The sequence below is a fragment of the Macaca thibetana genome, chromosome 7, assembly GCF_024542745.1.
Source record: "Macaca thibetana thibetana isolate TM-01 chromosome 7, ASM2454274v1, whole genome shotgun sequence".
NCBI lineage: Eukaryota > Metazoa > Chordata > Mammalia > Primates > Cercopithecidae > Macaca > Macaca thibetana.
Genome location: NC_065584.1, coordinates 64163318 through 64180416, shown reverse-complemented (window position 1 = coordinate 64180416; position 17099 = coordinate 64163318). Strand labels below are relative to the sequence as shown.

Below are 17099 nucleotides of genomic sequence, written 5' to 3'. Positions count from 1 at the left end.
TCATTTGTTTGTGGAGATACAAAATGATACAAACAGTTTGGAATGCAATTCTGCAGGTTCTTTTAGAGGTAAACATAAAGTTACCATTGGCCCAGCCATTCCACTCTTAGGTATCTATCTATGAGTAATGAAAAGATATATCCATAATAAAGACATGTTCTGGTAGATTCATAGAGGAATTTTTCATAATTGAGAAAAACTAGGACCAATATAAATATCCACCAACTGGTGAATGAATAAAGAAATAACGTATTAACATAAAATGGGATATCATCCCATAATAAAAAGGGACCATGGATATATGCAGGAACATCAGTGAATCACAAAAAGCATAATGCAGAGCAAAATAAAACTTATAAAGAAGATGCCACACTCTAAAATTTAATTTATAACATATGATATAAAATGAAAACTGTAGTGAAAGAAATCCAGTCAATATGTGTCATTGGCAACAGGAAGGGACTAATTGCAAAAAAGCAGAAGGAAATTTTGAGGGTTATTGGAAATGAGCTACATAATGATTATGTGGTGACTATATAACTTGATACTCTGAAAAAACTTACCAAATTGTATCTACAATATTGCTGACAAATGAGAAAAACTAAAACTATGTGAATATTTGAGGAATCAATGGCAAGACATACCAGAAAATCTGTAGTATTAATATATCATGATATATAGCACCTATTGGCATATACATTACAAGATCTATTGTAACAGAAAGCAATATAAACCTATGAATGAGAGTTTTGTTTAGGATAGTAAAATGATGTTTGAGAAGGTTACATAAATAATATCATAAAATATATTATCTGGATCATTTATAGACAAGTTATTGCATGAATGTTCAAAAGGTAATTCATGAAGACCAACAGTATAACATTTAGGTGGTTGATATTATAAAATTAAAATTTATTATTATAAAGAAGATTTTTATATTTTATAAAAAAGATTATTATTTACCTTAAACCATGGAAAGTATAGATATTACACATTGACATTTATGAAAACATTAATTGTTTTAATTTTGCTGCCATTTTTTTCTGAAAATAAGTGTCTGTTTATAGTATGCTACCAGCCTATCTATATTTAAGGGGTGGAAGAAAGCAATTGATACCTTCAGGTTAAAGTGTCATTTAAAAATGTCCATGAATATTCTGATGCTTTCTGAATCAAATGTTACTTTTAAAAAGTATGTTTAAAATTATATTAGAAATTTTATAAATGATTTTATGATTTTGTTGTAAAATTAATGTATGTGTATCACCTGCAAGATTTCTAATAGCTGTGCATTTAAAGTATTCAATACAGATTTATTTTTATTTTTAAATTTTATTTTAGGTTCAGGGATACATGTGTAGGTTTGTTATATAGGTAAATTACATGTCATGGGGATTTCATGTACAGATTCTTTCATCACCCAGGTAGTAAGTATAGTACCCAATCAGTAATTTCTCAATCTTCACTCTCCTACTACCCTCTACCCTCAAGTAAGTCCCAGTGTCTGTTGTTCTCTGTTTGTGTCCATATATACTCAATGTTTAGCTACCACTTATAAGAGAGAACATGTGACATTTTATTTACTGTTTCTGTGTTAGTTCACTTAGAATAATGGCCTCCAGCTCCATCCATGTTGCTGAAAAGGATGTGACTTTGTTCTTTGTTATGGTCCCATGGTATTCCATGGTATATGTGTATGTCTGTACTACATATGTACATATTTTTTTCTCTCTCTCTTTTTTTTTTTTTTTTGAGTTGGAGTCTCGCTCTGTCACCTAGACTAGAGTATAGTGGCACAATCTCAGCTCACTGTGACCTCCACCTCCTAGGTTCAAGTGATTCTCCTGACTCACCCTCCCAAGAAGCTGGAACTACAGGCTCAAGCCACCATGCCTGGCCAATTTTTGCATTTTTAGCAGAGATGAGGTTTCACCATATTGGTCAGGGTAGTCTCAAACTCCTGACCTCAAGTGATCCACCTGCCTCGGCCTCCCAAAGTGCTGGGATTACAGGTGTGATATATATATAATATATAAAATATATAAAATTTCATACATAATATATATAACATATATAATTGCATATAATATATATAATTACAGGCATATATATATAAAATATATATAATTGTATTGCTAGGCATTTAGATTGATTCCATGTATTTGCTATTGTAAATAGTGCTATGATGAACATACATGTACATGTGGCTTTATGCATTCCTTTGGGTATATACTCAGTTAATGGGATTGCAGGTTCAAATGGTAGTTCTGTATTGAATTCTTTCAGCAATCGTCAAACTCCTTTCCACAATGGCTGAAATAATTTATATTCCCACCAGCAGTGTATAAGCATTCCCTTTTCTTTGTGACCTCACTAGCATCTGTTATTTTTTGACTTCTTAGTAATAGCCATCATAATTTGTGTGAGACGTCATTTCACTGTGGTTTTGATTTGCGTTTCTGTAATGATTACTGATGAGCAGCTTCTTAGCTGCATGTATGACTTTTTTTGATAAGTGTTTGTTCATATCCATTTTCAATTTTTTAATGTATTTCTTTGTTTTTTGCTTGTTAATTTAAAATTCCTTATATTCCTTATAAAATTCTTTATAAATTCCTTATAAATTCTGGATATTAGACCTTTATCAGATGCATAGTTTTCAAATATTTTTTTCTTATCTGTAAGTTGTCTGTTTACCCTGTTGATAGTTTCTTATGCCGTGCAGAAGCTCTTTATTTCATTTATGTTCAATTTGTCAATTTTTGTTTCTGTTTTAAATACTTTTGGAGGCTTCATGACAAAAACTTTGCTTAAGCCTATGAACATAATGGTATTTCCTGGATTATCTTCCAGGGTTTTTATAGTTTTGGGCTTTACATTTAAGTATTTAAATAATCTTCAGCTTATTTTGTATACAGTGTAAGGAAAGGACCCAGTTTCAGTCTTTTGTATATTGCTATCCAGTTATTCCAACACTATTTGTTGAATAGGGAATCCTTACTCTTTTGCTTGGTCTTGTCAACTTTGTGGAAGATCAGAGAGTTGGAGGTGTGTGGCATTATCTCTGTGCTCTCTATTGTATTTCATTGGTGTATGTGTCCATTTTTATACCATTTGCACACTATTTTGGTCATTGTAGCTTTGTAGAATAGTTTGAAGTTGAGTAATGTGATGCCTCCAGCTTTGTTGTTTGTGCTTAGAATTTCCTTGGCCATTCAGCCTCCTTTATGGTTCCACATAAATTTTAGAATCGCTTTTATTTTCTAATTCTGTGAAGAATGCCATGGTGGTATGATAGAAATAGCATTGAAATTGTAAATTACCTGGGACATTTTGGCCATTTTAACAATATTAATTCTTCCAATCACTTAGCATGGAATTTCTTTTTTTACTGTTTTGTGTCCTCTCTGAATTATTTAACAGGTGTTTTGTAAGTATCATGGTAAAGATTCTTTACCTCCCTGGTTTTCTGTATTCCTATATGGTTTTAATCTTTCTATGGCTATTATCAATGGGATTACATTATTGATTTGGCTCACAGCTTGGATGCTGTTGGTGTACAGCAATGCTACAGATAAAGGAGATTTTGGGCAGCGACAATGGATTTTTTAAGTATATGATCAAATCAACATAGAAGAGAGATGATTTGACTTCCTCTCCTCCTGTCTGGATACATTTTATTTATTTATCTTACCTGATTGCTCTGGCTAAGGCTTCCAGTACTATGTGTAATCGTAGTGGTGAGAGGAGTCATGCTTGTCATGGTCTTGATTTCAAGGGGAATAATTCTAGCTTTTACCCATTCAGAATGATGATAGCTGTAGTTTATTTTTTGAAAATAGCTCATTATTTTGAAGTATGCTGCTTCAATTTATAGTTTGTCAAGGGTTTTTAACATGAAGCAGTACTGGATTTTATCAAAAGCCTTTTCTACATCTATTGAGATGATTCTTTTTTTTTTTTTATTTTGTTTCTATGTATGTGGTAAATCACTTTTACTTATTTGTATGTTGAACCAAACTTGCATTCCAGGAATAAAGTCTACTTGATTGTCACGGATTAGCTTTTTGATGTGTTGCTGGATTCAATTTGCTAGTATTTTGTTGAGGATGTCTACATCTATGTTCATCAAGGACATTGGCATAAAGTTTTCTTTTTTGGCTTATCTCTGCCAGGTTTTGGTATCAAGATGATGCTGGCCTTATAGAATGAGGTAGGGAGGAGTTCCTCCTATTCCATTATTTGGAATAGTTTCCATAGAAATGGTACCAGCTCCTTATACATCTGGTAGAATTTTGCTGTGAAGCTGTCTGTTTCTGGGCTTTTTCTTATTGATAGGCCTTTTATTAAATATTCAATTTGGAACTTATTAATGGTCTGTTCAGGGATTCAGTTTCTTCCCAGTTCAACCTTGGGAGGTGTATGACTCCAGGAATTTATCAATTTATTCTAGGTTTTCTGACTTGTGTAAATAGAAATGTTGATAGTAGTCACTGAGGAATTTTGTACATCTGTGGGGTCGGTGGTAATGTTCCCTTTTTCATTTCTGATTTTGTTTATTTTGATCTTCTCTCTCTTTCTAGAGCTAGTAGTCCATCTATCTTTCGAATAACCGACTCCTGTAGTGGTCAGTCTTTCATATAATATTTTGAGTCTTAATTTCCTTCAATTCCATTCTACTTTTTATTATTTCATGTCTTCTGCTAGCTTTTGGGTGGGCTTGCTCTTGTTTCTCTAGTTCCTCTAGTTCTGATGTAAGGTTGTTAATTTCAGATCTTCCTAACACATTGATGTGGGCATTTAGTATTACAAACTTCCTTCTTAACATTGACTTTGCTGTGTACGAGATTCTGGTATGTCGTATTATTGTTCTCACCAGTTTTGAAAATTTATTGATCTCTGCCTTAATTTTATCATTTACCCAAAACTCATTCAGGAGCAGGTTGTTTAATTTCTCTTAAATTATATGGTTTTGAACTATTAAAATCTTCTAATAAATACTTCTACATTTTCTTTTAACAGCACATGGAAACATTATACAGTTAAATCAACTGGTTAAAAGTCAATATGAAACATTGGGCTAAAGATATTTTGAAATTCAAAGTTTTTGGTGTTGAAAAAGATAGTACTTGCATATATCATCCATTATGGAACCCTCCCAGAAAAGTTTATGAAAGCACCCAATAATTTCACACTAATTTTTCTGCTGCAAAGGATATAAATGTATACCCTAAATGAGTAAATAAATAACTGATATAGTCTCATATGAGATTAGAGTTAGTCACCAACAGAACTATGAAAAAACACAAACCTTCAGCTTTTTGTGTTTCTGACTTTAGGACAAGACTCTGTGAATAAGTGTAACACTGTCAGAGGATCCTCAGGGTGTTGCTTTTCTAGCCAGATGCCTCTGTGGCTGGTGGCATCTTTGCATGAGTCTTGCTTGGGTCTGCTGGGCTTGTTCCACTCACTCAACCTGGCAGGCTGCACTCAGCTTGTGCTACCAGTCTAGATCCCATGTCTGCAAAGCAAAAGACAGGTGCAGAGTGGCGAGGGGTGCATGAGCAAGTGAGAACTGGGTCTGGCCACTGCGCACAGCCAGGCACGCTAGCTGCTGAAGTGGGGCAGGCAGTTTCAGTCATAAGCACAGGCACCAGCTCTGTGCAAGCCTGCAGCTGGATCTGATGCACACCAAGTGGCTTCCACTGTGGGCACTCGCATCTGGATAAGGAGATCATGGTGGCACCAGGAAGCTTAGAGACACCAGAGACTGCAAAGCCCCAAAGAGGAGTCACAGCCCTGGCTGGAAGAGCCCATAGTTCTTAGCTCCTGGAAGGGTGGCAGCTCTTTTCTCCTTCTCATCACTCACAACATGGAGAGCAGGGGGGCATGTTTCAGTCCTGTTTGTGTGTATGGCTCTTTCAGTAATGCCACTGAGCATATCCCAAGTTCTTGACCAACATCCAAGAAAAATGAGGTATATGGACAACTGGAGGGTGAGCAAGGTAAGGAAGTGCTTTATTGAGTGCCAATACAGCTCTCAGAAGACCTGAAGTGGGTAGCTCCTATCCACAGGCAAGTCATCTTGAAGAGTGTGCAACCCTCAACAGAGAAGAGACCACAAATTGGTAGCTCCTATCCACAGGCAGGTCATCTCAAAGAGTGTGCAGCCCTGAGCAGAGAGGAGACCCCGAGTGGGTAGCTCTTACTCACATGGCAATTGTCCCAACATCTCTCTGCAAGACTGGCTGAGTCTGGGGTTTTTATGGGTTTCAGAAGTTAGGAAGTACATGATGATTGGTCCATGGGTGGCCATGAGTGGGCCTGGAAAAGTACCATAAGTTCTCACTCCAGGCTGCAGACTCCAACTGGACCTGACAGCCCAGGCCCCATGCTTCAGGCCATCTCTGGCTTCAAGGTAGGTCTTCACTAGGGACCAACCCCTTCCACCCAGTAGCTTGACTGCTTCCTGCCACCATCAATCATGTTGTCCATGGAGCCCAAGTTGTTTGTGCTAAGGCATGCCTGCAGGCCTGCAATGGAGCTGCCGTCAGGTGTCCCTCAGCCTCCCACCCATGCTCATGGGTGCCTAAAGTGTGGAGAGGGCTGAGGCAACAGGGGCTGGCATGTCAATGCTGCCCCTGGTACACACACACCTGGCCACATCACAATAGCACCCAAACTCAGCCACAACTTTGCTCCAAAATAGGAGTGGGTGCTGGGAGCAGGGAGAGGCCAGGAAGCAGGAGCAGGCACTTCTGAGCCTGCAGAGGCAGGGGGGCATTCTGGGACCCTGAGAGTGCAGGAATGCCCAGGTCTGCAGCTGCAGCCAGGAGGGCAGGACTCCTGCACCACCAACTAGGAAGCAGCTCCTGCCTGTTCCTGGCTCTTGCTGGCTCCATGGAATGCACAGCCCTGGTAGCACCTCCCTCACTGCGGCCAGTGTCTTTGCAGTGGCAGCTCCAGAGAGCCCGCTGCTGCCATCAATACAAATGTATCTTTGTCTCTTAAGCACATAACAAGATATTTTACTTTACATTATTGTGACTTATCATGACCTATATGTAGTGATTTCATGATTAATTAATGTAATTGTAAATTTTGTATATCTGAGATAACATATTCCAAGTAGAATACAAGTAGTCTGAGACTATGTGACCAAAAATAAGAACATTATCTTCACGTTTCCTTATAGTGTTTGTACAATATCCCTTTTTTCTTTCACTATTTAATGTTGGAAAATATGTACCTTGCTGTATCAGTTTTCAGTTTATTTTATATAAAAAATAGATTTAAGATCAAAAACATTATTAGGTGATTTTCACTATCATATCAGTTTGACCTTTTCAGTATTCCATGTCTTGATTGAGTAGTCATTCAGTTCACTCCCTGAATGTTAGTGTAGACATGGGAGAACCAGTTAATCAGAATACATTGTTTCAAAGGTCACAGAGCATTTTTCAATATATTGCTTTACATTAAATATTAAAAAATACATAAAAAGTAAATGCTAATATTTGCTTCACTTTAATATGAGTAGGAAGGAAATATTTGAATACATAGATACACTAAATGATAGTATAAGCATGTGTATATGTGTCCACGTGTTTCTGTATATGCAGTCTGATTACATTAAACTGAATAGAAATATACATTGAAAGCTCTATGAATGATAAATTAAATAATATGTGAACTACTTTCTATATTTAAAATATTCAAATATATTAAGTATGTTTATAATAATGTAGTATTAATTACTACTGCACTATGTATTTCTCCTCATTTGCTAGAGACTATCATTCAACGAAACAAGGGGGCCTAGACTACTGATGAATTTCAGTTTTAAAATGAGAATGTGAGTGGATAAGCCAAACTAGTAAACATTTTTAAGCATTCAGATATTGCTAATAAGAATTGTGGAACAATGCTGACAATGTGTCCTTTGTAGGGACATGGATGCAGCTGGAAACCGTCATTCTTAGCAAACTATCACAAGAACAGAAAACCAAACACCACATGTTCTCACTCGTAGGTGGGAACTGAACAACGAGATCACCTGGACTTGGGAAGGGGGACATCACACACCGGGGCCTATCATGGGGAGGGGGGAGGGGGGAGGGATTGCATTGGGAGTTATACCTGATGTAAATGACGAGTTGATGGGTGCTGATGAGTTGATGGGTGCAGCACACCAACATGGCACAAGTATACATATGTAACAAACCTGCACGTTATGCACATGTACCCTAGAACTTAAAGTATAATAATAATAATAAATAAATTTAAAAAAACATATAAAATCACATATTGAAGCTTGTATTTGTTCGTAGCATTTGTAATGAATTTTTAGGTTTGCTGTCTTGGAGATAATTGTTCATGACAGTCAGTGAGTTGGAAAGCTCAGAAAATTTTTTGGAAAGTACATCCAGGATAGGAAGAGACTCTGGAGAGGGAGACTAAGGGTATGAAGCCATATCTATATCTCATGTTGCATGGTTATTTTAGATAATAAACTTTATGGAGGCTAGCTAACTATTGACAGACTCTAGTGCTAGAAAAGAAAATACCTACCAAAACACAAACTGCTTTCATAGGCTTTTATTTTGTAATATTCTAGATTATCTTTATTATGAATGTTCTTTCAAGCACATGTTGATTTAGTGTTTATATGAGATTCCAGACTCTCTACAACTATTTCATACTGAATCCAGGTTATATTTAAAAAGATTAACTATATTATAAAGAAAAAGTCTTTTTGGTAGTGTAGTAGTATACATTTTAGAAAAAAAAATCATGCAACTGTAACTGTCTCTTTGTTGCCATTGTGCTATATATAGAATGTGTATACTTTGGATATTTAAATTACAACAGTAATTCATGTATTTATAATAGGTTATTTGAATATTTATGCATTCAATATATATCTATTATTTTCCTCCATGAGTTTTGGAGTCTAATAAAACTGTCACAGTATTCTCAGCTGAAATGAATAAATAAGTGATTGCTCAAGATCTTTTTCATTCTGTAAATAAGTAAAGAACATTAAAATTTTTAAGATTTATCTTCACCCAAAAAGAAGCTGAAATTCATTGCTATCCTAATATGATGAGATTCTCAAGTTTGCTGTATCAAATTCATCAAGACTTGATCTAGTATCACTGAACTGTATGTCTGGAATTTGTTTTATGTAAAAGAAAACTAAATAAATGAGTAAATTAAAACCCAAATGCTTTTATTTCTGCTAAGTGACCATTGCAAAATTAAAATATCAGACATTAAAATGAATTCAGTTTATTCGCCTCTTCTTAGCAACTTAAATGTATCCAGAAATAATAAACTGTCAAGCACATTTAGAATAGGAGTGTAAAATATCTGATAATCTCCTCCATAAAAGCTTGAAGAACATTGAAAAAAATGTGTGAACATTAAATTTTTCAGAACTCCAGGAATTTCCCAAATACTGGTAATAATCCAAGAACCATTAATTGAATAAAAATGGCCAATTCTTTGTTAGAAAGCTGAATCTGGTAACATTATAATAAGCCCTGTCTCCTATTTTTCCTCACCTCAGCTACATAGTAACCCTTGCAAACCAGAAACCTAACACAAGAGGGAAGAAGATGGGTTCGGAGCTCCCTGGAAGCTCTGTATCACAGAATAGAACTCCAGTTCTGTCTGGAGCTTCATTCACCGGGCTTATATTTCTTTTTTCTAACTTGGATACAGAGCTAATGGAAAAGCCTTATTTATAGAGCATTTCTCAAACCAGTGGCAAGTGTTTAATATTTCACCAGCTTGAGGTGGCAATACCAGTTGGGGCAACAAAGAAATTGGTCAAAACACTTAAAAGAAAAATCTGGAGAATAAAATGTTCATGTAATCCCTGAAAAAGCTCTCAAATATTCCTAGGACTGTAGAAGTCAATGAATACTTGCAGAGAATACCTAGGAAGGCCCTAATCTCTCAACTCTGGTTGATTTAAAGCCCTATGTGACAAGAAAATAAAGGCCAAGGCAGAGTTATAAACTTTCAGAGAATGAAAGTTTTGCCTTAAAACATACACAGAATCCCTTGGCAAACACTAGGTGACTTAGTGTTTCAAGATGAATAAGAAAATCTGAGGCCGGGCGCGGTGGCTCAAGCCTGTAATCCCAGCACTTTGGGAGGCCGAGACGGGCGGATCACGAGGTCAGGAGATCGAGACCATCCTGGGTAACACAGTGAAACCCCGTCTCTACTAAAAATACAAAAACTTAGCCGGGCGAGGTGGCAGGCGCCTGTAGTCCCAGCTACTCGGGAGGCTGAGGCAGGAGAATGGCGTGAACCCGGGAGGCGGAGCTTGCAGTGAGCTGAGATCCGGCCACTGCACTCCAGCCTGGGTGACAGAGCTAGACTCCGTCTCAAAAAAAAAAAAAAAAAAAAAAAAGAAAATCTGTCCACTAATTAGTTGCCACTAAGTAAGCTAATCAATCAGAGGTTTCAGTAGCCACAAATGGAAAAAAATACAGTCTTTACAGAATTATTGCAGGATGTTCAATATGCAAACTACAGTAAGAGCAACAAGAAGAATAAACTATAAGAATAACAAATCCTGGAAGGGACTTGATCTGATTTACAGATTTGCTACATTCAATTTGTTAAATATGCAGTTTTCAACACCAATAAGAAATTATTAGGCAAGAAAAAAGAAATCAGGAAATTATGCTTCATATACAGGAAAGAAAAATTTACCCAACATGAAGAAAGCCAGGTTTTCTATTTATTATACTAATATGTTGAATCAGCCATGATAAGTATGCTCATAGAATTAAAAGAAAGCATAAGTACTAGAATAATGTTTCATCAAATAGAGAATAACAAAAAGATATAAATATAACCAAAACTATAGAGTTTAAATTTAAAATTATTACAATAAAAAGTCATTAGACAGACTTAAGAGCAGGCTTAAGATTTCAGAAGTATCAGCAAAGTAAAAAAAAAAAGTCACTCGAAATTATCTAAACTGAGGAACAATAGTAAAATAATGTAGAAAAGCAAACAGAACCTCAGCAAACTGTGGAAAACCATCAATTGCACAAAATGTATGCAAAGTGTTAAAAAAAAGAGAGGGAACAAAAACAGTATTTGAAAAAATAATGGCCACAACATTTCTAAATTTGATGAAAATTATGACTATAAACATCAAAGAAGCTCAATGAACTTCAAGTAGTATAAACTCAAATAGATCCATCTCTAAACACATCAGAGTGAAACCATCAATAGTCAAAGGCCAAAAGAGAATCTTGAGAGCAAGAAGAGGCAAACAATCCATCACATACGAGGAATCACTAAAAATATTTATACCTGAAATCATGTAAAAAGTCATGGAATCTAGAAACTAATGGTATAACATATTAAAAATACTGAAAGGAAAAAAAAGCATCTACCTAGAATTGCATAGCTAGAAAAACTATAGTTTAAAAATAAAGAAATAAGAAATTTCCAAATAAGCAAAAACTGTGAAACTTTGTTGTTGGCAGACTTGCTTTTACAAAATACTAAAAGTAACTCTTCAAATTGAAATGAAAAGACACTAAACAGAAACTCAAATCCACACGACGACATAAAGGACATAGGGACGTGTAAATAAACAGGTAATTAAAAATAAAGTATACACATATTTTGGTTTGTTTTACTGTTTGCCTTCATCTTATTTAAACGACAACTACATAAAAAATAATTACAAATGTTTTTATAGGCTTATACATGCATCAAATTACAATCTTTTTAAAGACAATAAGATGATGTGGGGGAGAGATCTGAACTATAATATGTAAATATTTTCAATACTATTGAGATTGTTAGTATTATTATGAACTTGATTGTTTTAAATTAAGATGTTAATTGTAATCCCCAGTGATACGACTAAGAAAATAATTCAAAAATATGCTAAAAGAAAGACAATGGGGCTGCGTATGGTGACTCATGCCTATAATCCCGGCACTTTGGGAGACTGAGATGGGCGAATCACTTGAGGCCAGGAGTTTGAGACCAGCCTGGACAATGTGCCAAAACCCTGTTTCCATTAAAAATACAAAAATTAGCCAGGCATGACGATGCACACCTGTATCATCTACTCAGGAGTCTGAGGAACAAGAATAGCTTGAACCTGGGTGGCAAAGGTTGCAGTGAGCCAAGATTGGCTACTGCACTCCAGCCTGGCTGACAAAGTGACACTAAAACAAAACAAAAAAAGGGAATAAACACGGTGAAGTGGGGAATATTTATTCTAAACAAAAGACATTTGGCCGAGTGTGCTGTTGTGTGCCTAAAGTCCCAGCTAAATGGGAGGCTGAGGCAGCAGAATCACTTGGGCCCAGGAGTTCAAGGCTGTAGTGAGCCATGCTCATGCAACTACAGTGTGGGCTACAGAGAAAGAACTTGTCTCAAAAATTGAAATAAAATAAATAAATAAAACCAAAGAATGCAGCTTTCATGTTCTAATTGACTCAGTTTTGCTATGATAATATGAAACCTCACTATTAGCTGAACTAAATACAATTTTAAAAAGAGGGTCCCTGAAAAATTACTATCAAATGAAATACAATTTGACTCCATTGACTATGTGAATTTGATTCTGTCATCATGATGCTAGCTGGTTATTATGTAGACTTATTTATGTGGTTGCTTCACAGTGTCACTGGTCTGTGTACTTCATTGTGTTTTTGAAGTGGCTGGTAAAGTATCTTCCTTTCCATATTTACTGCTTTTTTCAGGAACACTTGCAAAGCAGGTCTGGTGATAACAAATACCCTCACTTTTTTGCATTTGCTTTTCTGTAAAGGATTTTACTTCTTTTTCACTTATGAAGCTTAGTTTGTCCAGATATGAAATAAATTCTAGGTTGGAAATTATTTTCTTTTAGAATGTTGAATATTGGCCCCCAATTTCTTCTGACTTGTGGGGTTTCTGCTGAGAGGTCCACTGTTAGTCTGATGGGCTTCCCTTTGTAGGTGACCTGAACTTTCTCTCTGGCTGTACTTAACTTTTTTCTTTCTTTTTGACCTCAGAGAATCTAACAATAATTTTCCTTGGGGATGATCTTCTTGTAGAATATCTTACCGAGGTTCTCTGCATTTGTTGAATTTTAGTGTTGGCCTGTCCTTCTAGGTTAGCAAAGTTCTCCTGAATGATACACTGATGTATGTTTTCCAGCTTGGTTCCATTCTCCCCATCTCTTTCAGATACCCCAATTAGTCATAGATTCGGTCGTTTTACCTAATCCCATATTTCTCCATGGGTTTTTTCATTCCTCTTCATTCTTTATTCTCTATTATTTTCCACTTGTCTTATTTCAGAAAGAGAGTTTTCAAGTTCTGAGATTCTCTCCTCTGCTTGGTCTATTCTGCTACTGATACTTGTGATTGCATTGTGAAGTTCTTGTAATGTATTTTTCAACTCTAACAAGTCAGATATATTCCTCTCTAAACTGGCTATTTTGATGGTCAGCACCTGTATTGTTTTACAATCATTCTTAGCTTCTTTGAATTGTTTTGCAACATGCTCCTTTAGTTCAGGGAAGTTCATCGATACCCAACCTTCTGAAGATTACTTCTATCAGTTCGGCCATCTCAGCCTAATGCCAGCTCTGAGCCCCCTGCTGGAAAAGTACTGTGGTCATTTGGAGGAAAAGGGGCACTCTGACATTTTGAGTTTTCAGCCTTTTTGTGATTCTTTCTCATCTTTCTGAGCTTATCTACATTCAATCTTTGAGGTTGCTGATCTTTGGAGAGTTTCTGTGTGTGTGTGGGGGGGGGGGGGGGGGGCGTTCTATTGTCGTGGTTATTGTTTTAGGTTCATTTGTTTTTCTTCTAACAGTCTGGCCACTCTTCCATAGGGTTGTTGCAGTTTGCTGGGGGTCTGCTCCAGACCCTAGTTGCCTCAGTTTGTCCCATACCTGGAGGTATCACCAGTGAAGGGTGTGAAACAGCACAGATGACAGCATTCTCCTTCCTTTGCAAGTTCTGTCCCAGGAGGGTACTGATCTATTGCCTGCCTGAATGCACCTGTAGGAGGTGGTTAGAGACCCCGGTTTAGAGGTCTTAGGAAGAACAGGGTCAGTAACCCACTTAAAATGGTATTCTGGCAGTTTTTTCAGGGAGAGCAACTTTGCTGTTTTGGGGATTCCTTCATCTCGTGAACAATTTGGATTCTCCAAGGCCCACAGGTTGAACGGGCTGTGAAGCCCCAGTGGTCTAGGAGGTGGCCTTCTCTGCCCCTCAAACACTTCATCCCAGGGAGAAATATGAGCTCTGTCTGCCCCACAGAATACAGATCAGGTGGCTGGAGGCCCCTACTGGGAGGACCTGGCTGGGAGAACCCACTCCACGAGAAGGAGTAAATCACTTAAAGGAGCAGTCTGTCCATGCTTCAAGAAAACAGCTGTATCGTGGTGGGGGAACTGTGTCATGGTGGGGAACCTCCTCTGCCCCTGTTGGGGATGAGGTTGGTTGGAACAACTGAGTCATCCAACCAACCCAGGTGGCCACCATCCCCTGCCCCCAGGCACTCCTTCCCAGGGAGAGATCAGAGTTCTGTCCCTCATACGTGCAGGTGGACATGGCTGGAGGGCCTGGCTGGGAGGTTTCACCCAGTGAGCAGAAATGGATCGGGGTCCAACTTAAAGAAGCAGTCTGGCCATGATCTGGTAAATCCACTGTACTGTGCTGATTGGGGGGCCTTTCCTTGTCTGGACCATTTGGACTCTCCAAATGCTGCAGGCTGGACAACTGAGTCAACCAAATGGCAGAGATGATACCCACGCCTCCCTCTGGGACTCCATCAGGTCTTAGGGAGGGTCCACACTGTTGCTGGTAGCTGGCTGGAATTTGAAAACAATGTGTCTTACCTTGTGAGGTACTGTGGAATTGAGACCAGAAGAATGATGCTACTTGGATCCCTGGATTCCACCTATTTCCTAGGGATAAGTGTGGGCCTCCCGCCTTGCCTGAGTTGCAGACATGTTTCCTGAGGATCTCAGGGCCAGATAATGTAAAGTTCCTGAGTCTCCGTGCATGCTTGAGCAGCAGCTCTGCCAAGACTCCACACAGCTCTGCGTGTTGGACCAAACACTCTGGTAGGGTTGCTCACAAGGGTATCTCCTGATCCATGGGTTGCAAAGATGTGTGGGAGAAGCGTGGTTTCCTGGGTTTGCACAATCACTCACCACTTTCCTTGGCTCCATGTCACTCCTGGGTGTGCTATCTCTCCACCCTACTTTTCTTCATTTTCTGTGGGTCAAGTTGTTTCCCTAATCAGTCTCAATGCGAGAACGTGGATATTTCAGTTGAAGATACTGTATTCATTGAGCCATTTTGTTCCTGTCCTTGAGTGCTGCAGACTGCAACTGCTTCTAATCAGTCATTTTGGCCCCTCCCCTTCTATTTTTCTTTCTCCTTTTTGTACTTTTGTTCTTTTTGCATACTTGGTTATTTTTATTGGTTGTTAAACACTTGGTTTGAGCATGTGTAGCATTCATTTGAGGATCTAAATGATGTTATATTCTTCCCAAAAGAAGTGATATTTTCTTTTGGCCAGGAGTTATGGTAAGGTCACATTAACTTTTTTGAATCAATAATTGAATTGATTTAAATCTGAAGTTTAATGTTTGTTAGTGCTGTGCTTTTGAATGGATTACTACCCACTCTACAATGTGGCCCTTTTTGACATATCCTGAACTCTAATTTTTATTTTCTAAGCCCCAGGTGATGGTTGAAAGCCCTATTCAGACTTTCATGCCCCTGCATTCATGCTGGCAAATGCAAGGAGAAAAGCCACATAAATATTTTACATTCCCCCAAGTACACTCACTTCTACTCTAGTTTATCTTAACTCACCATATTCTCCCCGTTTAGTCTTCTGATATCTTCCCTATACTGATTTCACTTTCAAATATTCTTCATGTTTCCTAGCAGATTCTTCTAGGTGGTAAGACTGAAGTAAATAACCAAAAGCAAAACCAAAATCACATAAAAAATAAGTTCAAACCTGCTATGAGAGGAAACTGGTATATGAATATATCATTACATTAATATAATGAATAGACCATCGGAATAACATTTTATATTTCATTTATATTAAACTATCAGTCTTAAAATATGCCATTTGTAAAAATAAACAAATATTTTAAAATATATCTTAATGTTTAAGGTGAGCCAAGAAAATAGATAATTTTATATGCTTTTGGGAATTAAGCATTCTATATTCTTCAAGATCTATGCCCAGAATTAAACTGTACTTTATATTGGACTGCCTTCATAAAAATAAGTACTCAAATATGTGCTATTATCTTAATGACATCATACTAGTATACTATAATGAATTCAATGGAATGATATACATTCATAAAGTTATATTTCTATGAAACTTTAAATGTAATCAGAACATTCTTATAGAGTGTTTATTGGGAAAAGAACTACCTAATGTGTATAATGTACACTACTCAGGTGATGGGCACACTAAAAATTCTAGATTTTACCATTGTAAAATTTATCCATGTAACCAAGAATCACTTGCACCCTTAAAGTTACTGAAATAAAAAAAAATTAAGAAATTTATAATTGCAATAAACATAAAAATATGGCATATTACTCTAGAAATGACTATATAATAACATATTAAATATTCTCCACTTAATATGTTCTCAAAATGTTAATAATCTCTTATCAATTCAGGCTATTCTACTGCAGTGAGAAGAATATTTTATTTGTTAAACAACTCTAATATATATATCAGACCTTGGATAAGGAATATTAATATTTATATTGATTTTTCAACAACTAAAATCAATATTAAACATATTAATAGATAATAAATAAGGTAAAATATGTTCTAGTAACTTAGAGTAAGGGCAAGCTGAAAAACATTGTGCCAAACGTTTATTCCATTTGAATCCTCAATGGCTTTATGTTACAAATTTATTTTAAATATTATATATTATCTAAACTGTATAATTTATTGTCTTAGATTTACACGATAACTTTAATTTTAAGAGCTCAAAGTCATATATATACATATATATGATTTTCTATAAAGACTAAACTCTTTCTTCAAATATTATA

The 17099-nt window shown here is 36.6% G+C and overlaps 1 long non-coding RNA gene across 2 annotated transcripts in view; it reads left to right on the top strand.

Moving 5' to 3' along the window:
- The window catches only part of LOC126958206 (uncharacterized), a 90864-nt gene that overhangs the window by 61607 nt on the left and 12158 nt on the right, over positions 1-17099 (top strand). The window lies entirely within an intron of this gene.